The sequence below is a fragment of the Cebus imitator genome, unplaced genomic scaffold (assembly GCF_001604975.1).
Source record: "Cebus imitator isolate Cc_AM_T3 unplaced genomic scaffold, Cebus_imitator-1.0 Scaffold379, whole genome shotgun sequence".
NCBI classification, from domain to species: Eukaryota; Metazoa; Chordata; class Mammalia; order Primates; family Cebidae; genus Cebus; species Cebus imitator.
In genome coordinates this window covers 1,389,131-1,406,416 of record NW_016107694.1, presented here as the reverse complement: position 1 = coordinate 1,406,416, position 17,286 = coordinate 1,389,131, and the positions used below count along the sequence as shown (strand labels likewise).

At 42.1% G+C, this 17,286-nt stretch overlaps 1 protein-coding gene across 1 annotated transcript in view; it reads left to right on the top strand.

Annotated features, from left to right (window-relative positions):
• Positions 1-11,783: 11,783 nt before the first annotated feature.
• The window catches only part of LOC108288590 (carboxypeptidase Q), a 318,489-nt gene continuing 312,986 nt past the window's right edge, over positions 11,784-17,286 (top strand). Inside the window, exon 1 of the mRNA XM_017507572.2 lies at positions 11,784-11,953. The gene's annotated coding sequence lies outside the window, so the exon portion shown is untranslated. The remainder of the gene's footprint in view (positions 11,954-17,286) is intronic.

The following is a 17,286-nucleotide window of genomic DNA, read 5'->3' as shown; positions in this document are numbered from 1 at the left end:
AAAAAATTCTTATATGCCATCTTGATTGCTAACATCTGTTCAAATTTCCATTCATAAATTTAAAATTCAGGCTTCTGTAGCCATCTGTTTTCTCACAACAATCTGAAAAGAAGAAAAGCCCAAGGCAGATGTGAGGGTGGGAGAAGAGCTTCTGCCCAGCTCGGCCAACTTTTGAGAGTTTTTATTTGTTTTCTATTTCCTCCCTAGCAGGGTAGGCGTGACTTTTCTCCCTTCAGGGTGGGATTTCAGTCCCCGTGACTCAGTTTCCTATTATATAGTGGAATTACAAAATGGCTTTTATCTCGCTCTCCTTCCCAATTTCCCCACTCTTCCCCGGCCCTGTCTTTCTGTCGGTCGCTCTCCCACATGTATGTGCACATGTATGTGCACATACACTCACAAAAATACCCATCTATGAACAAGAGGCAGGAACTGAAATCTGTCTGCTGACTTTCTTAAAGTTGCCCGACAATCTCAGCGGACCTGGTGAGCTGGAACCCGCTGCTTGCCTGGATCATAGGCAATTTTCTGACTTGCTGGGCCTCTCACTGGGAATTTCTCCACGGATTACTTTGGCATGGCTAATGGATATGATTTGGCAGCTGCAGGATCCAGATGCCAAGCCACGCAATGGCCCTTTTTTATTTTGCTCTTGGCAGTGTCATCTATGTCTAAAGGACTGGGCTTCTTCCAAAGCCACCTGGCTTTGTTCCAGCAGTGCTGTTGCAGCAACTGTGAAATGCCTTCGAAAGCTGACATGACATTTTGGGGGCCTGCTGGGCTACAGTACTCTCCTAAATGTGACCTAGCCTGGGATTTGCTTTTAGCATCAAATACTTTTTTTTTTTTTTCCAGTTTATGCTGAGAAACAAGTTCTCAGCAAACTACATGCAAAGTCTATTTTCCATCCTAATGTCCACTCTGAAAACCTCAGCACTATGGATCAAAGCTCGACCCATCCCAAACTTTAGTAACAGTTCTGAATGCAAGGTGGTGGTTTGTGGGATCATCTTGCTGGGTTATGCATGCTCATTTTCAGTTTACTCTGACATTGCATTTATATATAACTCATGACTGATGTCCTAGGCCTCACTGTGTGACAAGTCATTTAACCACTCTGAGCCTCACTTCTTTAAATGTCAGTGGAATAGAAGATATCGATACCTTACCTCCACTTGCTTGCTAGTGGATGGATTATTGGGGTGTGAGGAAGAGCTTGGCAGGTACTGCTGATATGGGAATACTTGATTTATAAATTACTCATACTACTGAACAGATTTATCCCCACATCAGAGCTGCCCCAGCCATTGATTTCATCAGGGTCTCCCATACTGCCACTGGAGCCTCGCTCAGGGTCTGCCTCCCCTCTCTGCTCTGTATCTTTCTCCTGTCCTCTTCCCCTACTCCCTACACTCTTCAGGGCTCAAGATTGAGGAGTACTCAGAGACAAGGTAACTGGAGTAGAGATGACAATATCTGGTTTTTGGTCTTCTTTTCCCATTTCTTCAGGCATCATTAATTGATTCTAGTATGCTTTCCTGCTAAGGCCAACCTCAGAATTCTTCTCCAGACAGAGATCCATGCAGCCACAAGTAATCAGTTGGAATTGGGTTGGGAGATTAAACCTATCCACCATCTTCTGCCTAGAGGGACACTGGTCTTGGGGCCACAGTGGTTCCGAATCAGCCATGGTGTGAGTTAAATAGGTTTGGTCTACTTAATAGGTTGGCCTAGGAACCAAACCTAATCTGTAGTACTGTTTTGGGGGGAAACACATTTAGAATTTGAAACATTTGCTTACAGGGAGCTTTTGGAAAGCCACTGGTACATAAATTGGAGTTCATCTGTACTTGGTTATGGGAGGATGAGAGCACGGACTGCTTGGCTCTAATCTTCTAAAATCTATGACACTTATATAGCATTTACTGTGTGCCAGGCACCATTATAAATGCTTTTTATTTAAAAAAGTACTTTTTCCAGGCCAAGTGTGTCATGCCAATAATCCCAGCACTTTGGGAGATTAAGGTGGGCAGATCACTTGAGGTCAGGAGTTTGAAACCAGCTGGCCAACATGGTGAAAACCTGTCTCCACTAAGAATACAAAAATTAGCCAAGTGTGGTGGTGGACACCTGTAGTCCCAGTTACTAGGGAGGCTGAGGTGTGAGAATCACTTGAACCCAGGAGGCAGAGGTTGCAATGAGCTGATATCACACCACTGCACTACAGCCTGGGGGATCAAACAAGACCGTCTCAAAAAAAAAAAAAAAAAAAATTATTTTTTACAAATATCAACTCATTTTTTCTACATAATCTTCGTATCTTAACAGTTCCCTTTGTGTACCAATTGAGGACAGGAGTTTTCTTCTGCAGATTTGTGAAAGTCCACAAATTGATCTTGAAGATTTGAAGAGTCAACGTAATCAATAATTAAAACTAACAAAGAGAAATTTAGCTCAGAAATAAAATCAAGGTTACCTTAGAAGAAGAAGGGGTGGGGGAGACAAAGGAGGAGGAGCAGGAAAAGAGGAAAAAGAGAAAATGTTACATACTTACTGAAGTGTTTAGCCTCTGAATCTTTTGAAAACTGTAATTCAAGACAGTTGTCTGGATTACCTGCATGGGATATAAATAGATTGAATTCAATCAATGCTATTAAGGGTCTTCTATGTGATAAATACTGTGCTAAAAAATATACTCAGCTTATTTGTGCTTAGTGAATGAGACAATTTCTACTGTTATAAAATGTACTGTCTCGTGAGGCTGGGCATGGTGACTCATGCCTGTAATCCCAGCACTTTGGGAGGCGAAGGCAGGAGGATTGCTTGGACCCAGAAGTTCAAGACCAGCCTGGAAAACAAAATGTGACCTGGTTGCTACAAAAAATTTTAAAAAGCCAGCCGTGGTGGTGCATGCCTGTAGTCCCAGCTACTCGGGGAGCTGAGGTGGGAGGATGATTGGAGCCCAGGAGGCAGAGGCTGCAATGAGACATAATTGCACCACTGTACTCTAGTCTGGGCAACAGAGCAAGTCCCTGTCTAAAAAGAGAAAAAAAAAAATACTGTCTGGGGAATAATAGTCCAATGTGACAGACTGATAAATATCTTCCTGTTTATCCCATCTTTCTTCCTATTAGTAATAAAATATCTAAAAGTCTTAGCTATGTATATGGCTGCCAAGCTATAAATGACTTTTCCAAGTATCCTTTGTGCCTAGGTTTGGCTATGAAATTATGTTTTGGCTGACCAGGTGTAAGCAGAAAGAATACATGTAAATTCCTAGGTCGTATTGTTTAAAGAATCTCCCTGCTCCCACTTCTTCTGTCCCCATACCATATATTGGAATGTGGGGATATGGTGCTGGGGTCCATCTTCTACCACATGATGAGAACCACACTCTAGCAGCCTCTCTCAACTAGGGTTCCTGTAAGAGAATTAAACCTTCCAGAAAACGATTTAAGTAATTCTCATCTATATTATTCCAAGGATGGTGTAAAGCGATACTATTCTAGATGCACAGAAGAACAATTAATTTATAATTATAATGGAGGCCTTAAAGCATTAAAGCTTAATTCTCTCTAGAAAATTCCACTGGAAAAGGCTTATTGAAGATATAAGAGCAAGAAGATGGGAGGAAAGTGGAATTGTGGAGCAACGTGGGACTCAAGAGGCTTGAGATTCAAAGAGCCGTGAGATGTTGGGCAGGTTGGGTTCAATCTGAAAAGATAAATAAGAGCATTCTTGTTATTGTCTTTGGCACAGTTTTTCGGCTCAGAGAGGCTGTTTGGACAGAGCAGAAGCAGCAGACCCAGGGAGAACATATTCTCAAGCAATGCCAGGGGCGCTTCTCCCATGTGCTTCCTGCCCAGTGTTGTCCCTGACCCTTCAGAGTTAAACACCCCTCTTATCCACGATCCAAAAATTCAGACTGCCATGGAATCAAGTGTATGTGGAAAAGAACTGCCAGATCAAATACATATTAGCAAATGGCTGGCCTTTCTTATGGGAGACACATCTTTCCCCCAAAGACAAATAGCTGTAGTTGCCAGAAGAGTGGGTGTTAATAGACATCTTGGAGAAATGCTATATTCTTGGTCCTATTGGGTTTTTGTTTCTCTCCAATATGGTAATTTGCAGCACCACAATCCAACCATTTTCTCCCTTCCATAGTTCTTACTAGTAGAAACAGAACACACTAGATGTACCTAGTAGTCAGAGGGTTTTAATTAGCACTGGTGCCGAAAGTACAAAGCCCCAACATGACATGCAATTCTTATAATCCATTATAAGGGGGGAGGTATCAAAATAGGTTTTAGGGATAAGAAAAGCGATGGCTAGAAAATTTTAAATAACTTGGAGAAAAGCACAGAGTTACTAAATGATAGTCTGTGTGACTCCACAGCTACTCTTTCTATTGCACCATGCAGTCTCTAAGTGCTGAATAAAAATGGTCTCTACGATAGATAAAATTCTTGGCCCCAAGTTTTCACCACTCCCTCTATCCACACTCTTTACAAGTGAGTTTATAGTTTGTCCCACTAAAGGCATAATGGACTTCCCTGCCTATTGACTCTGAACTCAGCTAAATGACTTGCTTTATCCAATGAATGTGGGTAGAAGTTACTATGCACCTACTCTAAGCCTGGGACTTAAGGGGAACCACAATTTCTGCTGCCCTCTGGGGCTTCTGCCATTGCCATGAGAAGAGCATGCCCTGGAGACTCACTTGCTCAAAAAGGATGAGAATGCCCCTTAGGTATCTGCTTCTCCTTTAGCTTGGGCCCCAGAATGAACACACATGGAGAAGACCCAAGCCCAACCTACAGGAAGGAAATGAGACCAGACAGATCTGCAGATTGAAGCAGAGCAGCCCAACCAAATCCAGTCTAGATCAATCCTGGTCAACATGCAGACATGTAAGCAAGAATAAATAAGTATTGTTTTAAGACCCTGTTTTTGGGGTGGTTCGTTATGTATCAGTAGCTGGTTGAGATCATCTCTGAAAAATGTTTGCCACTGTGGAAATATATTGCACTGTCCTGAAATTGGAGGAGAGATAATACTATTCTGCTTATAATTCTTGAGTGGCTCCCTGTATGACTCCTTTGTGATAGTCTGTACCCTAATTGATCTCTTAACTTTCTTGGAGCTGATCCTTGCCTGATTGTCCATCTCCTCCTCTACATATCCATTACTTGAAGCTCCTGCTGTTTTACACCTCCAGGTCTTTGTATACTCAGTTCTGTCTTCTTAGAATGTCTCGTCACCTTCTCTAATTAATTCTAATCATTCCTCAAGATGAAGTTGAAACATCCCCTCCTCCAGGAAACTTTCTCTGTCCTCCATTGTGACTTAGATTCCCCACTTAGATGTGCTTTCCTATAGACTAGCCCTTATCACACCCTATAAAAATCAAATACTTGAAATTCTGGATTTATTTCAAAGGTATGGCCAGCGTTATTGGTTGATGATTTAGATGTAGGTGTGAGAGAAAGAAAGGAATCAAAATTTTGCCATAGTTTTTGGCCTGGGCATCTAGAAGTTTGGAGTTGCCAACAGATATGAAGAAGACTGCAGGTGAGACATATTTGGACATAAGTTGGAAGAGATGTCTATTTTAATTTGTTTAGTGTTACTATCACAGAATACCTGAGGCTGGGTCACTTATGAGGAGGTTTACTTGGCTTATAATTCTGGTGGTTGAAAGAAAGAGTCAAGATTGGGCAGCTGCCTCTAGTGAGGGCCTGAGGCTTTTCCAACTCAGGGCAGAAAGCATAAGGGGAGCAGGTGTTGCAAAGAGATCACATGGTGAGAGAGGAAGCAAGAGCACTGAACTGAGGAAGACACACTTTTTTTTTTTTTTTAAATCAACTGGCTCTCTCAGGAATTAATCCATTCCTAAGAGCAAGAACTCACTCACCTCAGAGGGTGGGCAAAAATCTATTCATGGGAGATCGTCCCCATGACCCAAACACCTCTCACTAGTCCCCATCTCCCAACACTGCCATGTTGGGGATCATATTTCAACATCAGTTTCAGAGGAGACAAACTATATTCAAACCATAGCAATATCCAAGTTGACAAGTGAAGTCAGCAGTTGGATATACAAGCCGAGAGATAGAATGGAGAAGAGTACATTACCTCTTTCAAGGTATTAATACATCGTAAATGCTCCGTGAATACCTTCCAAGCCCTAAAAATCTGGTGATTATTTTCCTCATTTTAAAATGCAAACTAGGCACTTCCCAAATGCCCGTCAACAGTAGAATGGATGAATAAATGGTGGTATATGTGTACAACTTAGTAATACTGTATAGCAACGAGAATGAATGAAGCATAGGTATGCACAATAATGGAAAATTCCTAATGCCTAGTGACATTGCAGTCATATTACTCAAATGTTTGTGGTGATCCAGGTGTAAGCAGACCTATTGCACTGCCAGTCATATAAAAGTATTGCACACAAAATTATGTACAATACGTAATTCTTGATAGCGATAATAAAGGACTATGTTACTGGTTTTTGTATGTACTATACTATACTTGTTATCATTATTTTAGGGTGTATTCCTTCTACTTATAAAAAATAACAGCCTCAGGCAAGTCCTTCAGGAGGCATTACAGAAGAAGGCATTATTGTCATAGGAGATGACTGCTCTGTGTATGATATTGCCCGTGAAGACCTTCCAGTGGGACAAGATATAGAGATAGAAGGCAGTGATATGGATGATCCTGACACTGCATAGGTCAAAAAATGTTAGCTATTATTAATATTTATTGAATACCTAGCATATGCCAAACTTGCTAAGAACATCTATAAGGTTAATTTAATCCTTTAAGTAGGTTTTGTTATTTCCCATTTTATAGATAAGAAAATGAATGCTCAGAGAGGTTAAGTGATTTGCCTGTGGGTACACAGCTAATAAATGGCAGAGGCAGAGTTTAATTTCTAAGTTGTCTACTGTAAACCCCTGGTTTTCAAATGTTTTGGCTAATATACTCCCTGGCACATTTTTGTAACATTAAAAAAAATTTTGCCGCATCTTATAAATATTGACATTTCAAGATAAAACTGTTATATCCCTCTTCTAAATGTATCTAATGGAATTTAGATTCTGCAATAAGCAGATACTCCCATGGTACACTTAAAAAATGCCTGGAAAAACTCTTACAGAGTCAGAAATTTTACACTGTTTCTTTTCTTCCATAAAGTTGTTTTTCTATCCCAATGCTCTCCATTCTGGGTTTTATCACCCTAGTTTTTATGCTTCACAATGTTGATTGCCCCATCATAGTTCCCCACAACAAAAAAAAAAAATACACATTAAAATTTAATTTAAAAAATTTTTTGTCCAGGTCCTGAACGTTAAAATTTTGTTCTGAATTGAAATATCATTATGATTACTAGCATTATATGGTTTATTACAATATAAATATATTAAATGTTTAATAAATAATTATTGAATACAAGAAGCAAGATAGTGGAAGTGAATCTTTTAGAGGTGGATGAGGGTCATGGATACTGATGGAACTTAGATTAAAGGAAGTGCCCCTGGGCTTGACTCATCTTTTCTTCCTTTCTTTAAGAATGTCGAATATTGGCCCCCAATCTCTTCTGGCTGGGTAGGGTTTCCACCAACAGGTCCATTGTTAGTCTGATGAGTTTCCCTTTGTAAGTAACTTGGCCTTTTTTTCTGGATGCTCCTAACATCTTTTCTCTCATTTGCCTTGGAGAATCTGATGATTATACGTTTTTGGATTGATTTTCTTGTGGAGTATCTTACTGGGGTTCTCTGGATTTCCTGAATTTGAATGTTGGCCTGTCCTGTTGGGTTGGAGAAGTTCTGGATGATATTCTGAAGTATGTTTTTCAACTTGGTTTCATTCTCCTCATCTCTTTCAGGTACCCCAATTGTTGCAGGTTCAGTCTTTTTAGATAATTCCATATTATCGGAGGTTTTTTTTCATTCTTTTTTTGCTCTATTCTTGTCAGCTGGTCTCATTTCAGAAAGACAGTTTTCAAGCTCTGAGATTCTTTCCTCCACTTGGTCTATTCTGCTATTTATACTTGTGATTGCATTAGGAAGTTCTTGTGTTTTTTAGCTCCATCAGGTCAGTTATTTTCCTTTATAAACCAGCTATCCTGGGTATCAGCTCCAGGATTGTTTTATTATGATTCTTAGCTTCTTTGCATTGGATTACAACATGCTCCTTTAGCTTAGCAAATTTCGTTATTACCCACCTTTTGAAGCCTAATTCTGTCAATTCAGCCATCTCAGCCTCAGCCAAGTTCTGTGCCCTTGCTGTGGCCCTCCTCTTCTGGACCACTTGTATTCTCCACAGCTGGTAGGCTGGAGCAGCTGAGTCCAATGAACCATAAAGATGGTGGTTGTCTCTCTCAAAGGCAGGGAGATAATCCAATCTCCCTGTCCAATCTCCTTGTCCCAGGGAGGTAGCAGAGCTCTATCCATAGAGCCCTGGTTGGAGTGACTGAAGCCCCTGCAGGGAGGACCAACCCATGAGGAGAAATGGATTGAGGTCCCACTGAAGAAGCAGTCTGGCTGCAATATGGCAAGGCAGCTGTGCTGCACTGTGGGGGACCTTTCCTCTTGTGGACCATCAATATTATCCACAGCTGGCAGGCTGGAACAGCTGAGTCTACTGAACTGCAGAGACAGTAGCGTCCCCTCCCCCTAGGAGTTCCATCCCAGGGAGAGATCAGAACTCTGTTCATAGAACCCCTGTTGGAATGGCTTAAGGAGGTGCTTCCCAGAGAGGAGGAATGAATTGTCTTGGCTCCCTGGATTCAGCCTCCTTCCTAGAGATGGATTTCCTGCCTTGCTGGAAATCCTGGGGCCAAAGTTTGTAAAACTTCTGTGTCTCTTTCTATGTGCCTGAGTGGCTGCACTGCTAATAAACACACAGCTCTGTGTATCAAACTCAAGTCCCAGGTGGTGTGGACTCACGAGGGGATCTCCTGTTCTGCAGGTTGCAAAGATTCATGAGAGAAGCACGGTTCCTGGGTTGCATAATCACTCATCACTTCCCTTGGCTGGGGGTGGAGTAGAGTTTCCTTTGGCTCCGTGCTGCTTTCAGGTAGGCTTCCCAGCCCCATCCAACTTTTTTTCATTCTCCAGGGGCTGGTGGTTTACCTAGTCAATCCTAATGCAAGAATCTGGATACTTCAGTTGAAGGTACTGAATTCACTTGCCCTTTTAATTCCTCTCCGTGAGTGCTGCGGGCAGGGCCTTCTAATTGACCATCTTGGAATTGATCTCCCTGCAGTGAAGTGTTTTAAGCAGGAAGAACACATGATATTGGAAAATCAGCATAGCATGATGGTTCAGAAATAGACTCTGGAGCCAGGCAGGTTGCTTGGTTTAGAACTCTGGCCCTGCAACTTACTGGTAGCCTCTCTGTGCCTTAGTTTCCTCACAGTTTAAATAGTGATAAAATAATATCTACTTTATAGGTCTATTTGCGAGGTTTTAAAATTCTTGGAATAGTACTTGGCTCATTATACATGCTATAGAAGTGCTTATTCAGTTAAATAAATAAAAACGTTTTTGGTAAGATAACTGAACATTGTATGGTCTAGTAGAGGATGCTAACAATAACAAATAATTAAAACATATCATGAAGTAAGCATAAAAGCAGTAATGCAAAGATGAGAATGAGCTTTGCTTCCAGTGATTAGTGTGAGCAGACACATGTCACTGGACTTAGAAGCTTAAAGCCTAGTGTGGGAAGCTGACATGAATGGTAAAAAGCAGCCAGAGTGTTTCTGTAAGCAGGACCCAACTCATTTCTCCTCACTGGGCAGGATCTCCTTAAACCACTCCAGCAAAGGTTCTATGAACAGAGCTCTGATCTCTCCCTGGGATGGAGCTCCTGGAGGGAGGGGAAGCCGCCATCTCTGCAGTTCAGTAGACTCAGCTGTTCCTGCCTGCCAGCTGTGGATAACACAGATAATTCACACGAGGAAGGGTCTCCCACAATGCAGCACAGCTGCATTGCCAATGGTAAAAAATGTTAGAGGTATAAATAAGAGTGATTAATTTCAACTTGAAAGCAAATGAGGTGGTTTCACAGAGAAGAGCCCAGCATATTGGTTGATTGCTTGGGCTCCAGAATCAGGGCAGCTCAGTTTAGAACGCTGACTTTGTACCTCACTGGTTTGTGATTTGACCTCTCTAATCCTCCATCTCCTTATCTGTAAAATGGGGAAAATAATAATGATAATAAGTAGCTCATAGGACTGATAAGAATTCACAGTTAATGCATCTAAAGTCTTAGCACAAGGCACTCAATAAATGCGAAGCTATTATTATTATTACGAGTTGAAACTTGAGTGGGAAAGAACTTTGTTGGCATTAAACATGAGAAAAGGCCCAGAAGTTGAAAAGCATCTGACATAATTAAAGAACAGGAAGTTAGTGCCACTTAAACTACAGTCACCACTGCCAGTCAGTGAACAGTTTTTCACTGGTCCATGAACAGGTAAGTATAGAAATCATGAGTAAGCATTTAGAAATTAAAAACAACAACAACCAAAAATTGAAAAACTAATTTTATACTTTTGGCCTACTTGTACACTTGTAATAAAAATTGGGCTTGTAGTTTTTGCCTTTTTTCTCATTTGCGAGCAGGTTTTGAATTGTATTTTACAGAAATAATGGTCCATGTCAGATTGGAAATAATAAAAACGTGTCTTTTACCCTTGATAGTTTGAGAAAAAAGTAATTCAGTGGGGCTGGATATGGCATCCGAGAGATGATTCTGGAAAGGTGGGCCAGGGCCATGTTTATGAGGACCCTTTAATGCCTCAGAGTTCACAATTTATTCTGCGGGCAACAGGGCTAGTAAGATTTAGAAGGATTGTTAACTGAAGGTGAGTGGACTTTGCACATTGTGTGTGTGTGTGTGTGTGTGTGTTTTCCTACCTAGTGAACATGTGCTTTTACTTTCTTTTTTTTAATTAAAAGTTCTGTTTTGTTTTTTTAAGAGGAGAGACCGGAACTGCTCAGTGTTTCACAAAGATACTGTTTGTATTTGATAAGAGTTTCGTTAAACAAAGGAATTTGCACTTATCAAAACATAAACCGTTGAAAACACTGAGCACATACTCTGTGACCAGAATGCGTGTAACTTGTTGAGATAAGCCACCCCTGGTAATCAGATGAGTCTCCTTTCTTCTTGGGCACCCTCATAGAATTAAGGCACACACGAAAGAGAAAAGACTCTTTCTGATCTCTTCAGTTCGGGTCATCTCCTCTGCCTTCCATCATCACCGCCTAACAATCCTACAAATGCCAGGATGGGAAAACGGTTTAATAATCGCTTCCCTTTGGGAGGCGTTTGACAGCTCAGGAAGCATGGCCTTTACTCAGGCTCAGAGACAGACAAAAACCTTTCGCGTTTTCCTTTCGGCTTTGCAGCCCCGTCCTTCTCTACCTGCACGGGTACCCACTGAGGAAGCACAGGACCCTTCTGCCAAGCCCTGTGCCTTCTCAGGCCTCTGCTGCTCGCCTCGCCTGAGGCTGCGCTTCTGAAAAGCACGCGGCCCTGGTCTCCGCACCGAGTCTGAAGGCAACGCCCCTGCACCAAGGAGTCAGGCCTAGGGGCTCGAGACTCAGGGCTACACTCAATTTTCTAACAGAAACCACAGCCTAGAAGCTGAGGAGCCTTCCTGTCGATCCGTGGCCCTGAGGCCGCCCTTGGAGACCGAGTGAGACACCCCCCAGGCGTTCCAGAGGTGGCGCCCGACCCGGCCCCGGAGTCAGGCCTTCGCCCCGCCTCTCGGCCCGCGGCTTGGCGGGCGAGCAGGGCTGCAGTCCCGAGGCGGCGCGGAGGGCCCCCGCCTGGTCAGGGGTGTGGCCGCCGCCAACGTAAGACTAGGCCGCGAGCCCGGTCCTGGGCACCGCCTCCGTCGCCGCCGTCAGAGCCGCCCCATCAGGTGCGTGTGCCGCCGACCTGGCAGTGCCCGCGGGCAGCTGGGCCCAGGCCCTGGAGCCTACCCGCGGCGGGCGGGCGGGCTGAGGCTGGAGCCGGCCCGGGGAGGGAGCAGAGGGGAACGGACTTCCAACAACGCTCTTTGGTGGGAGTGACGGGAGGACCTGGCTGGGGGGCGGCAGGGTGGCAGCCTGGGGCTGCCCCTTCGGTGACGCCGAAGGCACCGAGCCTAGAAATGGGGAAGCCGTGAGTGACGTGGGGGTGGAGGAGGATGCGGCGGGACAGCAGCAAGCACAGCCCTCAGCAGTCCTTCCCAAGGCGGTTTCTCTCCCCCTCAGCTCCAGGGTTCAGCTCCAAGCCGCCCCCTTCATCCCGCCTCTGCGAACATTCCTGGTCCCCCGAGCCTCCAATGTGCTTTATGCAGTTCTTTTGCGGTTCCTTTCCCATTTTACCGTGCACTTTCGCTTTTGCTGCGCCTAGTTTCTGCTACTAGACTCTCCTAGAATCTAAGTTCCATGAGGGCGAAGTCCTATCTGACTTAGGACTCAGAGCTACTCAATAAGTAATTGAATGAGTACCTATGCCATAGAACTGAGTGAATTAACAAATAAGTGAATGACTACGTACGAGATCAAGCTGAATGAACCAGTGCACGAGTGAAAATAAAGATACGTGAAGTGGAAGCAGTGGAGACGCAGGCTTACAACTCCTGTTTTCTGATAGCTTGCCAAAAAGTTGTGTACATTTCGCACTTCTGCAAATGGAACGTTGTGATTGGGACCACTTAAAAAGAGTTCTCTTCTGTTTAAATAACCTCTGGAAATGCCCCCTGGTATTTCCATTTTTGGTGGACTTGGCTATATGTGTTTGCTTAAAACAAAATATGCCTAGATTTTTTTTTTTTTGCTTGTGTTTTGTTCATTTCTGTGGACATTTAAAGAATCATTGTCACTATAATATTATTTCATGTATTTCTTAAAGATGAGGATGACTCTAAAGGCAGAATCACCTGACCCCAATTTGTTTGTGAAACCAGGCATTTCTTTTGAATTCAGAGTTGTTAAGAATCTTGCCTGTTTTCTTGAGACAGGTGCTGGCTGATTTGCAGGAGGCTAAAGAGAGGGCCCAGAGAGACACTATCTGTTTGTACACATAGGCTTAGCACATAGCTTTGATAGAGTTGGTCACTGCAGCAGTTCTTAGTTCCCAGGCCCAGGTTCCAGAAGAGCTGGATGACCTTGGATTTGCCACTTGATCTCTTTAGGTTTTAATTTCTTAATCTCCAAAATGTGGCTGTTTAGCTAGGGACCTTTCCTGAGTTAAACCTCTGGGATTCGTTTTTATCAGGGTTAGAAGATGAAATTACAGATGATTTCATGGAGTTCTGCTTACTTCACCTGCTCTGTTTGAGATTCTGTAGCATTTTGTCTCTGCTTTCTTCTCTACTATTTACAGTTCATTCCCTTTCTTCTCCACACTGCAATAAGAGAACCTGGGAGCTCAAGATAAGTATAATATACCCTAGGCTGGTGAGGAGAAAGGAGGGTAAGATTTTCTTCTACATTGTCACAGGCTCTTGGTCCTGGGTCTGACTTGTTTCCAGTGCATCCCAGTCTGACAATGCCATATATTCCTAGTATACTTGGGAAACTGCATCATTATTTCTTTGCATGCGTTTGAGATTGGTTATCATAGATCACATTTTGAAGCTGGATGGACCTTGGAGATTTTTTAAAGGCACTTCAAAAGTCATTATACATACATATTTAAATATTTTTGCATGCTACATTTAACAGACACAAAGTTCCAAATGTGTTAAGTAAAATGAAATAAATGTTACTTACTTCAGTTAATCAAGTTTATAAGGAGAAGTGGAATAAACGTGTTGCTTGTTGAAAAGGGCCAGCTTTCTCATGCTCTTTTCCCAAAGAGCCAGTTATGAGTTCATGTGTCATACAGGCACGGAATATTACAAAGTTGATATTTATGGGGCACTGACCATACACCAGGCACTGTTATATTTAATCTTTTTACTTTATTGCCCCATTTAGTTGTCGCTGTATACCTAAGAGCTAGATACTATGGTAATTCCTATTCGACCTTAACTAGAAACAGTACTTGGAAAATGGAAAAGTTAGGACTCAAAACTCAAGCAGATGGAAACAGGGTTTCTCGCAGAAACAAGAAAATCCTGCCAGGAACACTGTGTGACTTTGAAGAATGTGGTTTCTGTGTGTGTTCAAGCATATATACAAACTCTGGGTTATTTGGGTAAATGAATTTAGAATGGGAGTACAGGGTGAAACGACTGAGACTGAATTATAGGGGAATTGATTGTTGTATCATTTTGAAAATTATTGAATTCCATTGAGATTCTGGGAGACTCTGATACTTTGACCTAGGTGCCCAAGAATCTTAATTTTAAACATGTTCAGACTTACCAATTTAGGAAACATAAAATGAGTGACATTGAGAGCTATCATCAGCAAATGGCACTTAAGTAAGGGCTTTGAACCATGAGTGCCAAGCAGTGTTTTTTTTTGGACTAGCTTTGTTCCCTTGGTAAGGCATTGCCTCCCAACCTCCTTCTTTATAAGACTAACAACCCCTAGTGTAGACAAAGAACAATGCCTACATCTGTGTAATCCAGAGATAAGAATGCAAGATGGGTTTCCAGAATCCTTATAATTAATTGATGAGAGCAAAATAGGAAAGAGAGGCTCATAAAATAAGTGGGAAATTATTTTGTTTCTTTTTTGTCAGCCAAGTTTAGCCCCATGGAAAGCAGAGACCAGTTGTGGCCGCCTGAAAAACCAAGAGCTGATGCCAGTTTGATTTAGCTCAGGAGGCTGAAACTTTCTGCCCTGAAGGCTGATGTGATGGAATAGACCTTCCCATTGCTCACAATATTATGGTGAAACCCCAAAAAAAAAAAAAAAAAAAAAAAACCTTAAAGCAACAATTTTTATTACTTGGCCTGGAGCTAGAGCTTTAAAATGTACTTTCTTCTCCCCCTACCCTCCCTAAACCACTTAGCTTTTAAAAACAAACAACCCATTCATGTGTTTGTTACAGTCACATTATGAGTTCTCTTTATTCCTGGGCCCGTTTCTTTAATGCAGCAAAGTATTTGGAGGAGTGTACTTCTGGATCTGTGGAATTTTCCTTTAGTTATTATTTTATTCAGAAAATATTAATTTCAGTAACCATTTATTGAGGGTGTACTATGTGCCAGATAAAGATGAATGAGAACAAATTTAAATAGGAGAGTGACCCAAACAATTGCACCACAGGGTAATGTGGAAGTAGTGGTCACTTACTCTTCCGGGAAAGAGGTATGATTGGAGCTCAGGAAGACTTTGCAGAGAAAGCGAATTTTGAACTGTGTTTTAAAGCCTAAAGACCAAGCAAAGGGAGAAGGGTATTCCAACCATGGAGAACAACAATAGCAAGGAAAAGGAGGCAAATAGGAACATGGCATTCTTTGGGAGTTGGGAGCTCAGTGTGCTTGTGGTAGGGAGGTCTGGTAAGGCTGGGGCCAGACAGTGATGGTCCTTGAATTGGTCCTTGAATGTCATATTATTTAAACTTTATCATAGCCTAGATAATCCTTTTCAGCATTATTTTTGTTTTGCTTTGTTTTGTTTTTTTTGAGAAAAGACCTCACTCTGTTACTCAGGCTAGAGTGCTGTGGCAAGATCTCAGCTCACTGCAAATTCTGCTTCCTGGTTGGAGTGATTCTCATACCTGAGCCTCCCAAGTAGCTGGGACTACAGGTGTGTGCCACCACAGCCTGGCTAATTTTTGTATTTTTAGGGCTTCACCATGTGAACCAGGTTGATCTCAACCTGGCTTCAAGCTATCTGCCCACCTTGGCCTCCCAAAGTGTTGGGATTACAGATGTGAACTACCGTGCCTTGCTCTTTGCAGCGTTTTTAAGCTGAATTTTAAGCACAGGAGTGATATGATTGGATTTTCTTTAGAAAATGGGTACCGTGATAATGTTTTAGAAGAGCTAGGGAGGGAAGAGCTAGAAGGCCACAGGAAAATGAAGATGCAGTTGCCCTAGTTTTAGTGAAATAGGAGAAGAATCTAAACTAAGATAGGTTAGAGAGACTTTTAGAAAACAGAGCAGGATTTAATAACTAGCTGGAGGATATGGGAAATATGCTTGGAAAAAATCTGACGTTTTGGAATTGCTTAACTGGGTGAGTGGAGCTGCCACTAATGAGGGTAATAAATATAAGGTGAGGAAGAAGTTTCGAGAGAAAGACAATGAGTGAGTGGAGGTAACTGGAACATCCAGGTGGAGATCTCAGGATATGTAGCCTTTTCTGTAGCCGTGCTGTGATGTCACATAGTCAAGACCTCAGCCAAGCATTACAATAGGACCTCAGTCTAAAAAGACACATCAATTTAATAACTCACTTAAAAATATATCATACTTATCTAATGATCATTACATTATATTTCAGGTGAGTTCTTAGAGAGCTCTGATTCTTATGTAAGTACCAGTGAAGGAAATAAAGATTGGAGACTCAAACAATGAGGGGTTATTATAAGCTGCTGGGAGAAACTGAAAAAGAGAAATACAGGCCAGAGTGGTTCAAAGGAACAAAGATAAGGAAATGGTAGGAGTGTTGCAGAGAGTAGTGGTTTCTAAAGACACAGGTATAGGCAGATACGGAATACAGAGAAGAAACTTGAGCTGGCGCTTCCAAATAGCTACACTTCTTCAATGGTAAGATATCACAAGCTTGATTTCTCATCTTATTCAGTTTGTCAGGAAGACACAAACAGGAGATTGTTCAGAGGTGTGGGTGCTGGGCAGAGGGCTCGATCTCATTTTGCAGAGAAAGTGTTTGGAGACTTTGAACTAAGCAAAGAGTAACAGGAAAAGTAAGATAAAAATGAAATGGGTAAGGATTTGGAGAAATTTTTCAGAAAATTTAATTCTATGACAAACAGGTGTTACAAAGAAAAGTAGATTGACGCAGTGTTCTTTTGGTATAGTGGTATTAGTCTTGGAAAAAAGATTTGCATAGCACCTTATATTTAAAAAGAAATTTTATATTTGATTGTTACAGGAACCTAGGAAGTAGGTGTAGCCAGGCATTATTATCTTTCTTTTATAAACTAAAAATCTGGCATGAAGGAGGCTACAGTTTGTCTCATGGCTCAGCTGGCTGGCAGGGACTCAGAGCCTTCTGACTTTGGGTCCATTGCTTTGTCCCTTGTATCAAAGCCTTGCTTTACCTTGGAACCTTGGCCTTTTGCAGTGTGTCCCTTTGTTTCCTTACCATATCACATCACATAAAAGTAAAGCAGATGGTATTT